The sequence below is a fragment of the Arvicanthis niloticus genome, chromosome 8 (assembly GCF_011762505.2).
Source record: "Arvicanthis niloticus isolate mArvNil1 chromosome 8, mArvNil1.pat.X, whole genome shotgun sequence".
NCBI lineage: Eukaryota > Metazoa > Chordata > Mammalia > Rodentia > Muridae > Arvicanthis > Arvicanthis niloticus.
In genome coordinates this window covers 59,273,696-59,290,027 of record NC_047665.1, presented here as the reverse complement: position 1 = coordinate 59,290,027, position 16,332 = coordinate 59,273,696, and positions in this window count along the sequence as shown.

Below are 16,332 nucleotides of genomic sequence, written 5' to 3'. Positions count from 1 at the left end.
TCTTCTTCTTCTTGTTCCTCTCTCTCTCTCTCTCTCTCTCTCTCTCTCTCTCTCTCTCTCTCTCTCTCTCTCTCTCTGTGTGTCTGTATGTGTGTGTATTTCTGTGCATGCGCATTTGTTTGTTTGATTGCATGCATGTGTGTGGCACAGCCTGTGTATGGGAGTCAGAGAATGTGGGTCCTTGTTGGAGGGCCTTGCTGCTGAAGGTTGCAGTCTACCATGTCCAGAGAGCTTTCTGAGCTGGGTGCAAAATGGAGGACTTCCTTCCCTCAAAGCTTCCTGATCTCTACCTAACCTTATTTGAAAGATGCCCCTGAGCTCAAATACATGTCTTATCTGGGATGTGACCTTTGACTCAGTTCCCTGCAAAAGTGCTTGGTCCTATCACCCTACCCCACCCCACACCCACCCTAACCTACCTCACTCCTACCCCTGCCACTGCTGGTCTTATAATAATTAGATATTGTGCTTCATCTCCTGCCCAACCCCCCTCTACACACAGCTGGTCTTATGATAATTAGGTAGTGTACACCTATCCAGATGATTGGACCTCATGGCCTAATGCAAATGAAGCATATTATGAATACCTACCATGCAATTCCATAGTTGCTGGCTTCTTCCTGTATATTCCCCTCACCCTGGAATACAGCTGAGGTGCCGCTCTGAAGCTGATCTCAGAAGTCTGTCATTCCATAGGGCTCATGGGCCATCCAAACCCTTGCCTGTGCTTTCTTCCCCCTTGCAGGCGGTTGGACACGTAACCATTGATCTGATCATGGGGTTCCCAAAGGAGGAGTTAGAGAGAGAGAAGACTGAAGGAGCTGAAAGGGTTTGTGGCACAATGGGGAGAGCAAAAATACCAACCAACCAGAGCTCCCAGGGTCTAAACCATCAGCCTGGGAGCACATAGAGAGGGGCCCATGGCTCTAGCTGTATATGTAGGGGAGGATGGCCTTGTTGGGCCTAAATAGGTAGGAGAGGAGGTCCTTGGTCTCCTGAAGGCTGGATGCCCCAGTGTGAGAGAATTCGAGGGCAGGGAGGTGGGAGTGGGTGGGTGGGTAGGAGCACACCCTCACAGAAGCAGAAGCAGAGGAGTTGGGATAGGGGGTTCCTGGGTGGGCTGGAAAGGGGATAACATCTGAAATGTAAATAAAATATCCAATAAAAGAAAAAAACCAAAACAACAAAAAAACAATCCCCTGGGAAGTAGAGATCTACTGGTCCTCATCTTCCATCTTGTTTTTGAAAGGGTCTCTTTGTTTATTCTTCCTGTAAACCATACTGGCTGGCCCACGAGCTTCTGAGAATTCTTTTGTCTCTGCCTGCCATGTCCCTAAAAGACTGCTGGACATATAAACATGTATGTTACATATCCAGCCTTTATGTGTGTTTTGGGAAGTTAAGCACAGATCTTCGTGCTTGTGTGACAAAAATGTCTACCACTAAGCCTGAGTTCATGAACTTATTTTTTTTTATTACAAAAAAATAAATTATGTGTCTTATGTTCAATTTTTGCATTTTTTTTAATGATAGCACTAGTGTTTTATATTAGTTACCCACATAGGCAAGATTCATTAAGCATAAGAAGGAAGGAAGGCAAGGGAAAAAAATAAAGAAAACAAATGAGGTAGGTCGGCTTAGAGGGTATTTAATGATCAGATGAAAATGTTGACTTATTTTTCAGAGAAAATTTAGGTTTGTGGAACAGGCAGACATAAGAGGTTGGGCAGACATTACTCTTGTATTTGATAGCTATTACCTAGCACTAATTAGGTTGTGCTATTTTAATTGCTAACAAGTCTTTTGAAATCCTACATTATTTTTATGTTTATTAGTGTATGTGGCTGTCATAATTATAGCAGGAACCTCTTGTACTTTTTCCACACCTGGCTCGACTCATAAGAAGAACATCTTACAGAAAGAAAAGAGAGACACTACTGTTCCATTGTCTCACACAACTACTTGAGGACCAAAGGTGAATAAAACTAAGTTTCTATTGCAAAAAAAGGAACAGAAGCTAACAGCTTAGAGTCAATAGACATTCCCCACTCATCTATTCTATACATTAAATGAGGCTGGGGACAGAAGAGAAGACTTTGCAAGCTCTGTCTTCATGACCATCAGAAAAAGGGTTTGGATCTCCATTCTAAAGTCATGGCCAGGTAAATTCTATTTTCATGCTTTGGTATAGTTAAAGCGAGCATGGAATACACTTTCTTTGTGGGTGGGACATTTTATTTGCATTAGTGAATATTGAAAAGTTACTACTGCATCCCAAAGGAGGCAGTCCAATCAGCTTTAAGCCTCATCCGAGGAAGATTCTATTAGATGTCTCTCAGGGAAGACTGAGCCATATTGACCTTTACTCAGCAACTCTTGGCTTCTCCATAGTAAGAGAATGCAGAAGAGAGGTGATTGGTGTACCATATATACAGTGTATACAGGCACATGACAGTTTTTAGAACAACTATATGTAGTGAATAAAATTCCAGAGTTTTGGAGATACTCCTTCTGCTCTAAACACTTGGTTTTCATTCTGACATTTTAATTTTTAACAAAACATTTTAAAAGTATTTCACACTATCAAGGGAAGATAACTTTGTTTCAGAAATTAATTTTGCCTTCCTCAGAATGCCCTCGGATGCTGTCAGGTGTATATTCAGGGTATGACTGCATTTAAGTTCAATACACGATGCCTTAAGCCATCCTGTTGAAGCAAAGTAGCTTGTAGTAAAGTCCAAAGACAATTCAACACTTAATCTTTCAGAATCATTTTTTTTTTTTCTGGAGCAAATAGAACAGCCAAAATTAGTTATTTACCTTTCCCAGATGGTTTTGAAAATTATTTTTTAACATTTTGCTTCAAAAGGAACAAAGCATCTTAATAAGTAAACAGAACAGGTGTTTTGAGGTATGACTAGGTTCTTGGGTTAGCATTATTTAGCAGAATTACTGGCCAGGAAGTTAAAACAAAACAAGAAGAACAGAAGAAAGAAATATAAATCTTTCTAGCTAAAATCTTCTACAAAACTTCTATGAAACTTGTTTTAATATTCCCCTCTGTCTTAGTACCCTCCAAATAACCTGAGAACGTAGGCTATAATAGCTTCCACAGCTTAGACAAGAGTGTGCCTTATCACAGGGCAGCACATTTCCTCTTTATACTTGATTCCAGGCTAAAAGACCTGTCAGCATCAAGTGTCCTGGACTATAATCTCTTTCCCTACATATGGTACTTAAAAACAGCTTGCCCTGTTTCTAGTCAGAATCAAGTGGGCAAAATAAGTCGTATGGTCAAATCTAATGCCAATGATGTTGTGAAGTAACTCCTGCCCTGAAGGCCTGAAAACTTCCTTGTAAAATGAGGAGTAATGTTTATAGTATTTCTCTCAGAGAATATAATGAAGAAAACTAGACCTGGGTAGATGGCATAGAGGTGCCATTGTTCAAACTGGAGGACTTGATAACCATGCAAAACCCTAATTTGGTCAACATCTGTGATTTCAGCCCTCCAGTTTGAGGATAGCATGGAAACATGGGATCTATAGAGCATACTGCCAGCCAGCCTAGTCTCAAACTAGTGAGGTCCAGGTCCCGTGGAAACCTTGTCTCAAGTGAATGAAGAAGTAAGAGATAGAACCACACACTTGACATCTGCTAATGCCCCCCGAGGAGTGTTCATTCACAGGCTCTCAGAAAGGAGACATCTTTACATACAAACACAGAGATACAGATCTACTCTGTATACATATACCCCTCTACACACAGAAAATAACTAGGAAAAATAATTCAGTATTTTTCTCTTCACTGCAAAACTTAAAAGACTCCAAAAATAATACATTGGACATCTCTCACATAACTATTAGCACCAGTAAATATAAATATATAACTAAGACATGGTATTAGATCTCGGTTATATGACACTGAAAGTCATGTGTTCAAAGTTGCCATTTTTGGCAAAGTTGACATTCTTAGTGCATGTCACAAGGCAATAGACAAAATAATCCATGATGCTCTAGTACAGTGGTTATTTTTAAGACATGGCTTAATGTAGCTTGGGCTTGCATGGAAGTTATTAAATTCTACAAGATAACCTTCAACTAATATTTCAGCCTCCATATTCAGTGTGCTGGGATGACAGGTATGTGTTATCACATCTAGGTTTATATAGTTCTGAAGAATTGAGATCAAGCCTGGTTCTCCTTACATGTTAGACAAGCGTTCTTCGAAATAAGCTACAGCTGGGTAGCCTTGGGCTCTACAGTATTTACTTTTCAGTTCATATACATTTACACACACACACACACACACACACACTTTGCAGCAAGTGCCCCTATATTTTCATGTCTTTCTGTTTGTATCTTTATAGCCTACTACAAGGTGAGCACCATGATCAAAATCATTTGGGGGAGGAAAGGATTTATTTGGCTGACATATTCTGAATCTGAATTAAGGGAAGCCAAGCAGGAATTTTAAGTGTTGGAGGCAGTTGATGCAGAGACCATTGAGGGGTACATCTTGCTGGCTTGCTCCTCATGGCTCCCTCATCCTCTTTTCTTATAGAACCCAGGACTAACAGCCCAGGGGTAACTCCACCTGAAGGGGCTGGCTCCTCCTACATCAACATCAAACACTTATTAAGAGAATGCCCCGGAGGTTTGCCTACAGCCTAATTAGGAAGGCATTTTCTCAAGTGAGATCCAGTCCTCTCAGATTACTTTAGCTCATGTCAAGTTGACAGAACTAGTCAGTACTACTTACCTGAAGTAGCCTGGGTGTGAAGTTAATCTTCTGAGCAAAAGCAGTGGATTTTTGTACCCTGGTGTAAGCTAACTAAACCAAAGTGAATACAAAACCCCATTCTCAACATTGACCACCTCACTGAACATTCTTTCCTAGAAAGAAATATTTTAATGGGGTTTTGGTGATTAGTGTTAGTAAAAATAAGCATTATTATAAACTCCGCATCTTAGTTTCACATCTCAATTGATGGACAAAAGAATTAATGAAGAAAAGTTTTACTTTTCTTCTGTTGAGGATCTACTGATTATACAATGTAGAATATACCTGCTTCTCAAATCAACATAGAAATGAAGGATATTTTTCTTTTAAAATTTGATTATTAAAAGAATACTTTTGAGAGAACTCCATGCATAACCTTTTAGACCAATGCTCTGTTAAAAAGCATTAGTTTTATATATTAATTTCAAACAATTACCAGAAGCAAAGATATTGGAGGTAGAATCTTGAAAATCATAAATTATACAACATTTTGGAAAGAAAATGGACTTTTATAAAAACTAATTTATGAAACAGCCTCCATAAATAAGTACTAATTAAAACTTGAGGCATGCCTAATGAAAATTCACTCCATTTATTAGGACTATATTATCTAATATATCTTAACTATGTTTCTCTTTAGCACATAAACACTAGCTACAACCATTAGCAAAGGCATATTTTAATCTACAACCAAGTTCATCTATGGTGTCTACTGTGTTGTAATTATAATGAAGATGCAGTAATAAAAATTGCCTCTTTTACAAGTGAAAATAAGCTCAATGACCAACCTGACTTCAGATTAAAACTGCATGTATTGAATAAAAATGTGGCTCGTTTGGCAGATTACTGGATAGCATGTACTGAAGGCCTAGATTTGAGCCCCAGTACTGCACAAACTACACAAACATAGTGGGGCATGCCTATAATCTCAGCGTCCCCAAGACTTCAAAAGTAGAAGCAGAAAAATCATAAATTCAAGGTCATTCTCTGTTTCATTGCAAGTTGAAGGCTGGCCTGTCTCAAAATAACTTATTAAATAGTTTATTGAAATTTTTGCAATGTGGTGATTAATCTAGCAACAATAATATAAGCATCAGTCATATTATCTCTGGCTAACTGTGTGTCCTTTCAGAGAGATTCACATAAATCCCCAGAACCACACATTTGGTACATCATCAATATATGCCAAAACATATCAAAGGTTTAGATCCATCTAAACTCTAGGAAGATATACATACATATATACATATACACATACACATACACATACACATACACATACACATACACATACACATACACATACACATACATATACATATATTCACAACAACCTGAAAGTGGGGAAAACATTTGTCTATAAGTACTGATTAAAATTTGAGGCCCTTTTAAAGAAAATATGCTTTATTTACTTAGATGATATCATCTGGGCTTAGGCATTATGAATGTTTGCATTGTAAGCATGTGAAATGAGTCATACACCGGAAGCCACATAACAACACAGGGTGGTCTCTCTCATGGCCTGTGGCCCCAGAATTGCTGAGGATGATGACAGAAAGGTCACTGGGCTTGTTGACTGTGAGCTTTGCTAGAAAGACCCTGCCTCAAAGAAATAAAGTGGACAGTGATAGAGAAGACCAGCGATAACTCCTTTGTTTTCTACATTCATGTGCATATATACACACGCAGAACTACAAAAACATCTTCTATGAAGATTGTATCATTTAATGTCTCAATACTATATTGTTGTTTTAAATATACAAACTATCAGCAACTATTAACAAAAGCATACATCTGTCATCCTCAAAATTCTCCAATTTTTATTCTTGTCTGCCACCATAGCTAAGTACCTGTGCTTTTATATGCAGGACCTTCTTTAGTGAATGTTTTGCTGATTTCCCTGTAAATAATAATTATTCTGAAAGGATTGCCATAGTTTTACACACATTTTCCTAGTGTATTAAGGGTTCGCTTTGGGGCTAGATCTTGAGTATCTAATATCAACTCTGGGTTTAGCCTTGGTTGTACAATGGGAGGCTAGTTACTTAAAGCTCAAATTCCAACCTATGTATGCCCACTGAGTGTCCATGTGTTATCTTCTCACACAGTTCTCTCACTCTGCTGTCTTTACTGCAGGATTATTAGTGGAGTACCTCATGTAGTGCAAGTCTTGGTGGACCATCTATGTTACTTAGTGTGAGTTATCTTTAACTCGGAATGTTTAAGTGATCAACATATGTGGGCATTGCTGATAAGAACATGAAATATGGTCAAAAAGTGACATATGCTACCATAAGAGTTTTTAATAAATGATTTGACTATTATGATTCCAAAAGAAACTTTTAGCCTATGTCATGCTATTTAGAAAATCAGGATCTTGCTATTCATTATATTTTTAGCTTTTCTTCCAGTGTTAATATACTTAACATTAATAATTTGGGTGACATTTCCAGAAACTGTCAAGTGACAAATTGAATCATTATCCAGAAGTTATAATTGTTCTATAAGAAAATTTTAAATGGAAAAAAAAAAAAACAAAAGGTTTTAAATCACACAGCTTTAAAAATCTCAACAATTCGCAGTCATGTACTAATGATAAACCCAGTTTTTATTGTGTGGGCATTAAAATCTTCCCTTTCCTGTATCTGTGGGTGAGCTATGGTAACCATGGATGCTACATTTTTAATGAGCCAGAATTTAAGTAGAAACAAAAAAGGAACAAGATAGCAACTGCTTTAGAATAACGTTACACATATTTCTTAGAGCCCGAGAAAGTTTTATAGATGAGACAACTAGTGAGGATATGAGGCTATGAGAAATTACATGTTAAAGAACACTATCAACAACACTCTTTTGGGGAGATATGTGTGTGTGTGTGTGTGTGTGTGTGCAACCATCTACCTCAGGTCTGTTTCCCACTGGCATGAAGCTCCTCTAATAGGCAAGCTGGCTGATCAGTGAGCTCCAGAGACCCACTGTGCCTACTTCTTCAGCTCTGGATTCACAAATAATCTGACTGTACATGATCAAGACTGGATTTGTTTTATTTTATTTTATTTTATTTTATTTTAGACAGAGTCTCATTTTGTGATTGGCCAGGAAGTTGATACACAAACCAAGCTGGCCTCAAGTTCAGAGATTCACCTGCTTCCATCTTGAAGCTGAGATTAAAGGTGTGTGCCACCACGCTGTATGTTCTACCTGTTTTATTTTTTGGTTTAAACCTTTTAACCTGAATTTTAGGGATTGAATTCAGGTTCTCACGCTATTTATACTGATTTATCTTCCCAGCCTTCAAGGACATTCTTAGTAATGAACACATGTATTTGTTTATGTCAATGTCAAACATACTAGGTAAGCTGATAAAATAACACATATAAAACTGCCATTCTGAATAGATTAATATAAAAACTCATTAACATGCATATTTATGCTTCTGGTAAATTAAATAAAATCATCAGAGGTTAAAAAATATAATCAAAGTTGGTTAGCCAGAGAAGCTGACTAAGAGGCTTTCATGACTAAGTTCTAGTTCTTGTTGGGTAGCATTTGAAATGCCATAGGAATCAGGAGGTGGCTCTTTCACTGTTAGTAGAGTCATGGAGAGGAAGGATTTTGATGGCTACATCTTTGATGAACATACAGAGTTGGAAAGCTGCCCTTTACACCAGTACATAAAGACAATAGTGAAATTATTTAGAAAGAATCCCATTATCCATCTTGAGAATTTACCCTCCTAAAAATATACCGGAATTTCATGCCCTTTCAGAGCTGCAGAGTTCTCAACTGTAGTACTTGTAAAGTACAAGAAGACTTGAACTGGAAATGTATACTAAACAAAATCCTGTCGACTGTTCATGTAACCCTAGCACTCAGGATGCTTAAGCAGGAGGAGAAGAATGATATCCAGATAGCATATTATTTATTACATAATGGTTATATGAATATTTAGATAAAATAATGTATTTTGAAAAATAATCTATATTCCAATGACAAAGAATAAAGTCTACACAGAAATCAACAATTTGATGATTAAAATAAAAATCTCCAAAGATAGTAAGATAGCAAGTTTATTCTTTAAAATGTAATAATCTGTATTAAGGGACCAATGGAACTATCTGGAATATATATAATATATAGAGAAGAAATGAAATTTGGAAGAAACTGAAACCCTTGTATCCATTATAACTTTTTGTGCGAACTCTGAGCATCTCATGTGAGAGCAAATAGCCTTATCTTTTAAGTACATTTTTCAGTATAAAGAACCGACAGTATTAAATTAGTTCTTAAAGTGAAGTTTAACCGGGGGCCTTAGCTACTTACTGTCATTATTAATTATCACTCCAATTTTAATACAGGAGAGTCTAGATGGAGATAAGAGGTGAGGAAAGAAAGTATACAAGAAAGGAAAGCCCATTCCTTAGGATTTGGGGTCATTACTCAAGCTAGTGGATTTCAAGGCCTCCTTCTTGATATCTTTGAGGCTGTGTTCATGAGTGTGCAGCTTGCAAATCCCTTCGTTAGTCTTTCTTAACATAATGCTGCTGTGTTTAAAACCAAAAATGGGACAAATATGTGTGTTCCTATTTATCTTAATGGCAGCAACGCTGAAATAGCAAATTCCTCTCTGTTGTGACAATTTCTTTATCTTAGAAAACAAAATGAACCCATAAAAAGAGACAGCATTATTCTTTATCTCACTGGCATAAATTACACATTTTCCAGAGGTCAAGTCTCACAGTGTTCTGGGATAAAAGGAGATATAAGTCATTTGTTATAAAGTTGTTGAAATACATGTTCTTTTGGCAGTCATTTGCTCAGATATACATTGGTATGTAGCCCTCTACGTGAACTTATTACTTTTTTAAAAATATAGTAGAAAACTTAAAAACACTGAACAAAGAGTAATCTTTGTTCTTGTGGAACATATGATTTCCATGTCTAGTGAAAAGAAAAGTTACCCTCTCTGAACTTTCTTGTGGTCTAAGATTGAGCTCCAACCTTATTATGGATTTTAGTATTGTACATAAGAAAAGAGCTTCTTCTCTTCCTTTTGCTCTTTTCTCTTTTCTTCCCCTGTACTCCATTCACCTCTTCTTCATTCCATTGTTTTTGAGATGAGGAAAGGTTACTGGGTTTCCTGGGATATCTCAGGGCTCTTGGTCTACATGCCACAGTCTCCCAAGTTGGTGAGAATATGAAAGTGCCTGGACCACCATAGCTATCTAAACTTCTTGTCTTGAAGCAGCTTTTCTATTTCATGAATTCATAGAAACAGATTAGTGACATAAGAATGAACTTCCCAAATTGCATGTTTTAACAGCCAACTCCAGCACAAGGCATTAGCTGCCTTACTTCATTCGACACCTTCCAATGATTGTGATAGACAACCCATCAAAAATGAATTCTGATGCCTTGGATGCTCCTCTTTCATAGTCATGTTCTTTGGGCTCGCATGATACAGACTAAGGGACAGGGAACATATAGTTGAATAGGTGGTATGGTATGCCACGTAGAAAGTAGATGCTTTTTTTTTTTGAAGAGAGATTTCAAATTGGTGATTTGTGAAAAGGTAAATTCTGTGTTGTCAACAAAAGTATACCATTTGTTGTATTCCATATGTGGAATTCCAGTAACATGGCTTCTCTGGCAAAGGATCATATCCAAAGACCTAGATATGTATGATCCAGCTGGAATACAGACAGACATACCGCATACCGTTAATCTCTCTAATTGAAATACACACACAACCTTAGTGCATACTGTTCAGATAAATTTAGTTTATAGAAGGAAGCAGCCATGTTTGAAAGTGACATCTAATGAGGGGCAGACAGAGTGACAAATCAGAGAAAGGACTGACAGAATGAATCAGAGATAGGATGTTCCTAACTCTCATGAGAACAGCACAGGAAAGCTATTTAAGAGCAGTGCAGGGAGAGAGAGTCAGTCAGTTGGGAGACAGTACTTTGAGTGTAGTGCAGTGGAGTTGAGTTTGTTCAGGAGTTAATGAAGTTCAGGGCAGGTCATCAGAGGCAGATGAAGCCAGAGTATAAGAAGTAGCCAGAAGATAGATTATATGTATGTGTATGTGTATGTATATGATATATATGTGTACATGTATATGATGTATATGTATATGATGTATACATATATGTATATACCAGAGTTAGTTTGAGGCCAAGTAGAGCAATTCAGTGAATAACTGAAAGAAACAAGATTCAATTAGTCAGCTTGGAGAGGAGTTTGGGCCAGAACAGCTGAAATGAACCAGCCAGCCAGAGTTCAGAAAGTACTAGAAAGGGTGAGCTTATTCAACAATAGCCCTTTAAGATGACAATTACATCAGGTAAATAAGCGATACATGTACACATTAAGATATTATTGGTATTAAGAATGCATAGTAAATGTATTTTTTATAGTACAGGACATTTGGTAAGTTCATTTGGAGTTGGCATGCTGAAAGAAGCCATATGGGAGTGGCTTCATATTGTATAACACATAAAACACTTGAAATACATTCTTTTCACCATCTCTGAGCTGAGACATCCAGTTTTTCTTGTCCTATACATCCTAACTTCTGTGTTCTGCCATTTATACTTTGAATATCTGTTACACTGACTGTCCTGCTCCTCTGTCCTTATACTGGTAATGAATTAAACCATTGGCTTTTCTGAGTTCAGTAATATGGACAGTATATCATGTCAATTTTTATAATAAATTCCATATATATTCTATATATTCATGTAAGGATATAAAAGTATATCATATTATATATAAGCATATATTAGTAAATATTCTCACAATAACAAATAACCACACATACAGACATTCTTAATCTATCCATAAGTACTTTTCTCTTCTTACTTTTCTTACCTCTGGTTCTGCTTCTCAATGAAACCTAGACTCATATAGAACATCAGGCTGAAAACTCAGGTGTGATTTCTGTGTGATAATCTTGAAGAATTCTATCTTCTCTGGGTAACATTGATTTGTTTTCAAAAAACCTTTAATGGATTGCTTAAGACCTACTCGTGTTATGGAGGGCAAGACTGTTTACTTAGTAGGAGCATGACTATCAGTTACATCTGTTTAACATCTTCTGAACATCATTTAGTGTTTGAACAAGAAACTAAACTCTATAGGCCAGCCAAGTTGTCACAAAATTCACCATCACCCAATTCAGTTAAAATGAGCTGGAACATCTCAATCTGTCCTCCATGTGAAATTTCTCTTTCATGTTTCTAATCTCACTTCTGCTTGGTTTTTCAGTGTATCTCTCCCTATACAAATCTTCTCTTTGGCAGATATGGAGTACCTATGTTTTTAAGCTCAAATGCTGTATTTTCTTACATGAAATAGGATTTTAAAACTAGCCTCCTCTTTTTATATTATTATCAAATATATCTGTTGTGTTATGTTTTTTTCTCTGAAGAGATGTAAACAACAACTTATTCGTCCTAAATAGGCTACTGATGACAGACCAAAATAATGATTCCAAACACATTTTAGGGAGCCAATGAGTTTGCTTATAGGAACACAGGGGAAGAGTTACAGAAGAGTGAGAAGCTCTGAAAGATGTAACCTTAGATAGTCTGATTATCTCACGGATGGTCTCACAAATACTGCATTTTGAATTCTCATCTTCAGTTAACCTTTCATCTTCTACATTTTTTAGCACTACTCGGGATCATGTGCAGGCTGTGTAAGGGAAGGAATGGTCGCTGAAATTTCTGGTGCGGGTCTCCTCCTTTTTACTAGTAAGTGTTAACAGTCCTGTGACCACTCTCTCCAACCCACCTACAGTTAGTATTGCTTTGTTCGTTTCATTGCTAAGAGTTCAAGTTTATTTCTGCACCAGGAATTTGAACAGGAATAAGATAATCATTTCAGTCAGAAGAAAAAAAAACTATAAAACTTTCCTTTCCTTTTTAGAACTAAAAATATAATTTTGTACATAAATTATTATTTGCTCTTATTTATTTGAAGTTGTTTCTTTTATAATTTTGACACTTTATATCACATTTAATTTTAAAATTTATCTAAATTCTTAAGTAAATTACTCCAATTCAAACAAAGTCAATACCTTTGATCAAATATGTGGTGTGTACTTCTATTTTTTTTCATTTATTTGAAAACGTAAGGACTTAAAAAGAGATAAGTGCTATAATTTTGTTTAATTTTAGTATGCTTCTTATCCCCTAGGCATTTCCCAACTTGGTTGCATTTATACCATAGTTAGAAATCTAGATTTTGAAATCTATTGTTAAATAATGATATTCAGATATTTATACAGTTATCTGTAGAAAGGAGGTTAGTTTGTTCCAGTGTCTTGTCATCATAATTTATCTGATTCCTCTGTCTTATTTCAGCTTAGCAGAATCATAGGAGAGTTATCCCAGGTTTTTTTTTTGTGTGTGTGTTACTAAGGAACACCCAAACCCCTGGTATTAAGTAGGTCTACATCATATTAGGTTTTCTTCATATGAAGTACTCCTAGCATTTGTTCACTGTAGAAATCATATTTGTATGTGGCTGTTAATGGTATAAGGATCTCACTGTGGACCTCCTCTGCTCTGGGTCTTATAATCCCTGTAGGAAGAATTTACATGAGACATTTGGAGAACAGTGTAGAAGATAGAATTTATGTCAGAGTAGAATATATCTCAGGGCCTGAGAGTGGACAATAGCCAAAGGGACCATTGCACTATCAAGACTTTAGGCAAGATTTATGCTATCTTAAAATCTCTAGATCAAACAGCTTGCCTGGAGGACTTTGTCCTGTCTAGGTGGTTGACAGGCCTGTTTTTCTTTATCAGCAAGCTTCCAGCTAAAAAGTAATCTTGTAAGGTTTAGGGCTCCTCAAACCAGATTTAGGTAGTTGTCTATTAATAACTTCTGACAGTTCAGCATGTCTCTTCTCTTCCCAAGATCCCATTTCTCTGACCAGTAATTAATGTCTGAAAGTTTCAAGCTATATTTTTAAAGCCCATTATTAGGTAGGGGCTCAATCAAATGCCTTCTAATCCTCCTGATACTTTATGATCTATCTAATACATTTTACACATTTAGTTACAAATTTCAGTTATCTTGTAGTTTATGCTCATAGAAATATTTTTTTAATTTGGCTGGAAATATTATTGACTAATGTATATTACCTCTGTTATTCTTCAATGAATTGTGCTATACACATAAAAAGTATTAAATCATGATTCATCAATCTGACAGCATTCTGGACCAGTAAAATTTTACAATCTGCAAACTGACCATTATATACTCCCTTGCTACAAATTTATGTATATTGGTCTTCATGTGTCCCAATTACTGCATTTATCTCTCAAAAATTTATTATCAGTAAATGAATTATAGGTGCCAAATACAGCAGCAATTCCCTCAATTACTTTAGAGAATATCATTTAGAATATAGAAAAGTTGAGGAGAGAAGGGGAGAGTAAGAAAGGGAGAATAAGAGGGAAGAAAGGGGAAAAGAAGATGAAAAAGGTCTAGGAAAGAGCAGGACTGAGAAAGGAAGAGAGAGTAAGCAGATTGAGGCAAGGAGAAATTTTAAAGAGCCATCCAGCTTGTTAAAACCGGATCATGTCCTCACTATTCATTTTCCACACTTGTAGCTTTTATTGTTGCTGCCCTCATTAAATAGCATATAATTGACTGTTCCTTTGGTATTTGGCATTGTTCTAGGTGTTTTAGTATTTAGCTGAGGAATTAATGAACAGTAGAAGCAAATCTGTGCATGAGTGTTTTATCTCTCTAAGAAGTAGCCAAAATACACCCAGGGCAGCTTTTAGAATTCAGATAGCCCAATACAATATAAAATATCATTAGTCCCACCACCTCTGGGTAATTATTTCAGCCCTCCAAAAGAGCATTTTGAAATGTTGGGTTGATCATTTTTGAATAATTAATTCAACAAATGCTTAGTGAGTACTTATTCTGGGACAAACTATCAGATGGAGAGGTAAATTGTTCCATATCCATATCTCTCATATTTATCTCCTTGCAATCACTCCTAAAATTATGCCTGGCTCATGTTGTGCTCAGTAGATGTTTAAGTGATAAGTGTTAGGTGCTAAGTAGATCACTTAGTGTTTCAGATGAATAAAAATTTGATGCCTTAAGGGGAGGTGTAGGATGTATTTATTACATACAGTTTTATTCTCACATATTATGGTCTCCACTCATGTGGTTCTTGTGTTTCCCCCCTATGGAACAAATTAATTTACTGTTGATTGTGCCATATGGCTCAGAAGATTCACTCAATTTACTTTCTATTTTTCTAGAACTCAAAACCTGCTCTAATTTGCCTTCTACTTCTGTAATAAAAAACTATGACAAAAAAAGTTAGTTGGAGAGGAAAGGGTTCATTTGGTTACCTCATGCCAAGCACAATCACTGAGAGAAGGCAGGGCAGGAATTCAAGCAGGAAGCTGGAGGCAGGAACTGAAGTAGAGACCATGAAGGAATGCTTTCCTCACATGGCTTGCTCAGCCTACTGTCTTATACAATGCACAATCACCACATCAGGCATGACATCTTTTTCAGTGGTCAGGGCCTCCCATTTTAATCATTAATCAAGAGAATGCCTGCAAAGACTTGCACATAGGCCAATGTGATAGAATCATTTTCTCATTTGTGGTTCTCTCTTTCCAGATGACTCTAGCTTTATGTCAAGTTAAAAACCACCCCCACTCCCAACACCAACACCACCAACATAACAACAACCAGGAACAGAATCAAAAACCTAACCAGCACAGTACTAATTATACTCATAAACTTTTCTCTACTTAGAAAATTTCAATCAAGAAAAAAATTGGATATAACCAGAAATAATCATATTATCCAAATTAAGTATCAGAAAGACAAACAGTGTCTTTTTACTCTCAAACTTGAGTCTTATGCTTTATAGATACATAAAATCATAAATGTTCAGATGGCATTGAAACAGAAAAGGAACTTCTAAGAGAACAAATGGGATAATGGGAGAGAAGTTGGGTGAGAAGTGGAAGATGTGTTCTAAGAACGTTATATGATAAATGAAAGTGGTCTTATGTAACCCTGTGTAATAAAAAGCGGAAAGAATGAAAGAGAGAGGAGGAAGGAACAGGGGGAAGGTGGGGAGATATAGAGTTCACTTGTCAGACTTTGTGTCTCATTATTAAGAAGAAAGAAAGAGCTGGCCTTGAGAACACCTTTCAATGGTCGAGAACTCAGCCTTGTCATCTAGGGATGATGCTCACCATTGAGTTCACTGGTGAGGACAATCTATAGGCAGGAGAAATTCTAGCTAAAAGTCCTAAACATGTGTCACTCCTTCCTGCTTTGGAAGCAATTTGCTTTTTCCCCAGAGTCTATCCAAAACTTTTCCTTTCTCTGTAAAGTTCCCCCTTTCTAACTTCCTGACAAGTATTGTCACGTTCTGTTCTTTTTACCAATATGGTTACAATAAGCATCTATTATATCAAATGGATTTTAACTTTAAAATTGCTTATATTTTATATTCTTGCTTAATTTTATAATTCTTAAAGTCATAAACTT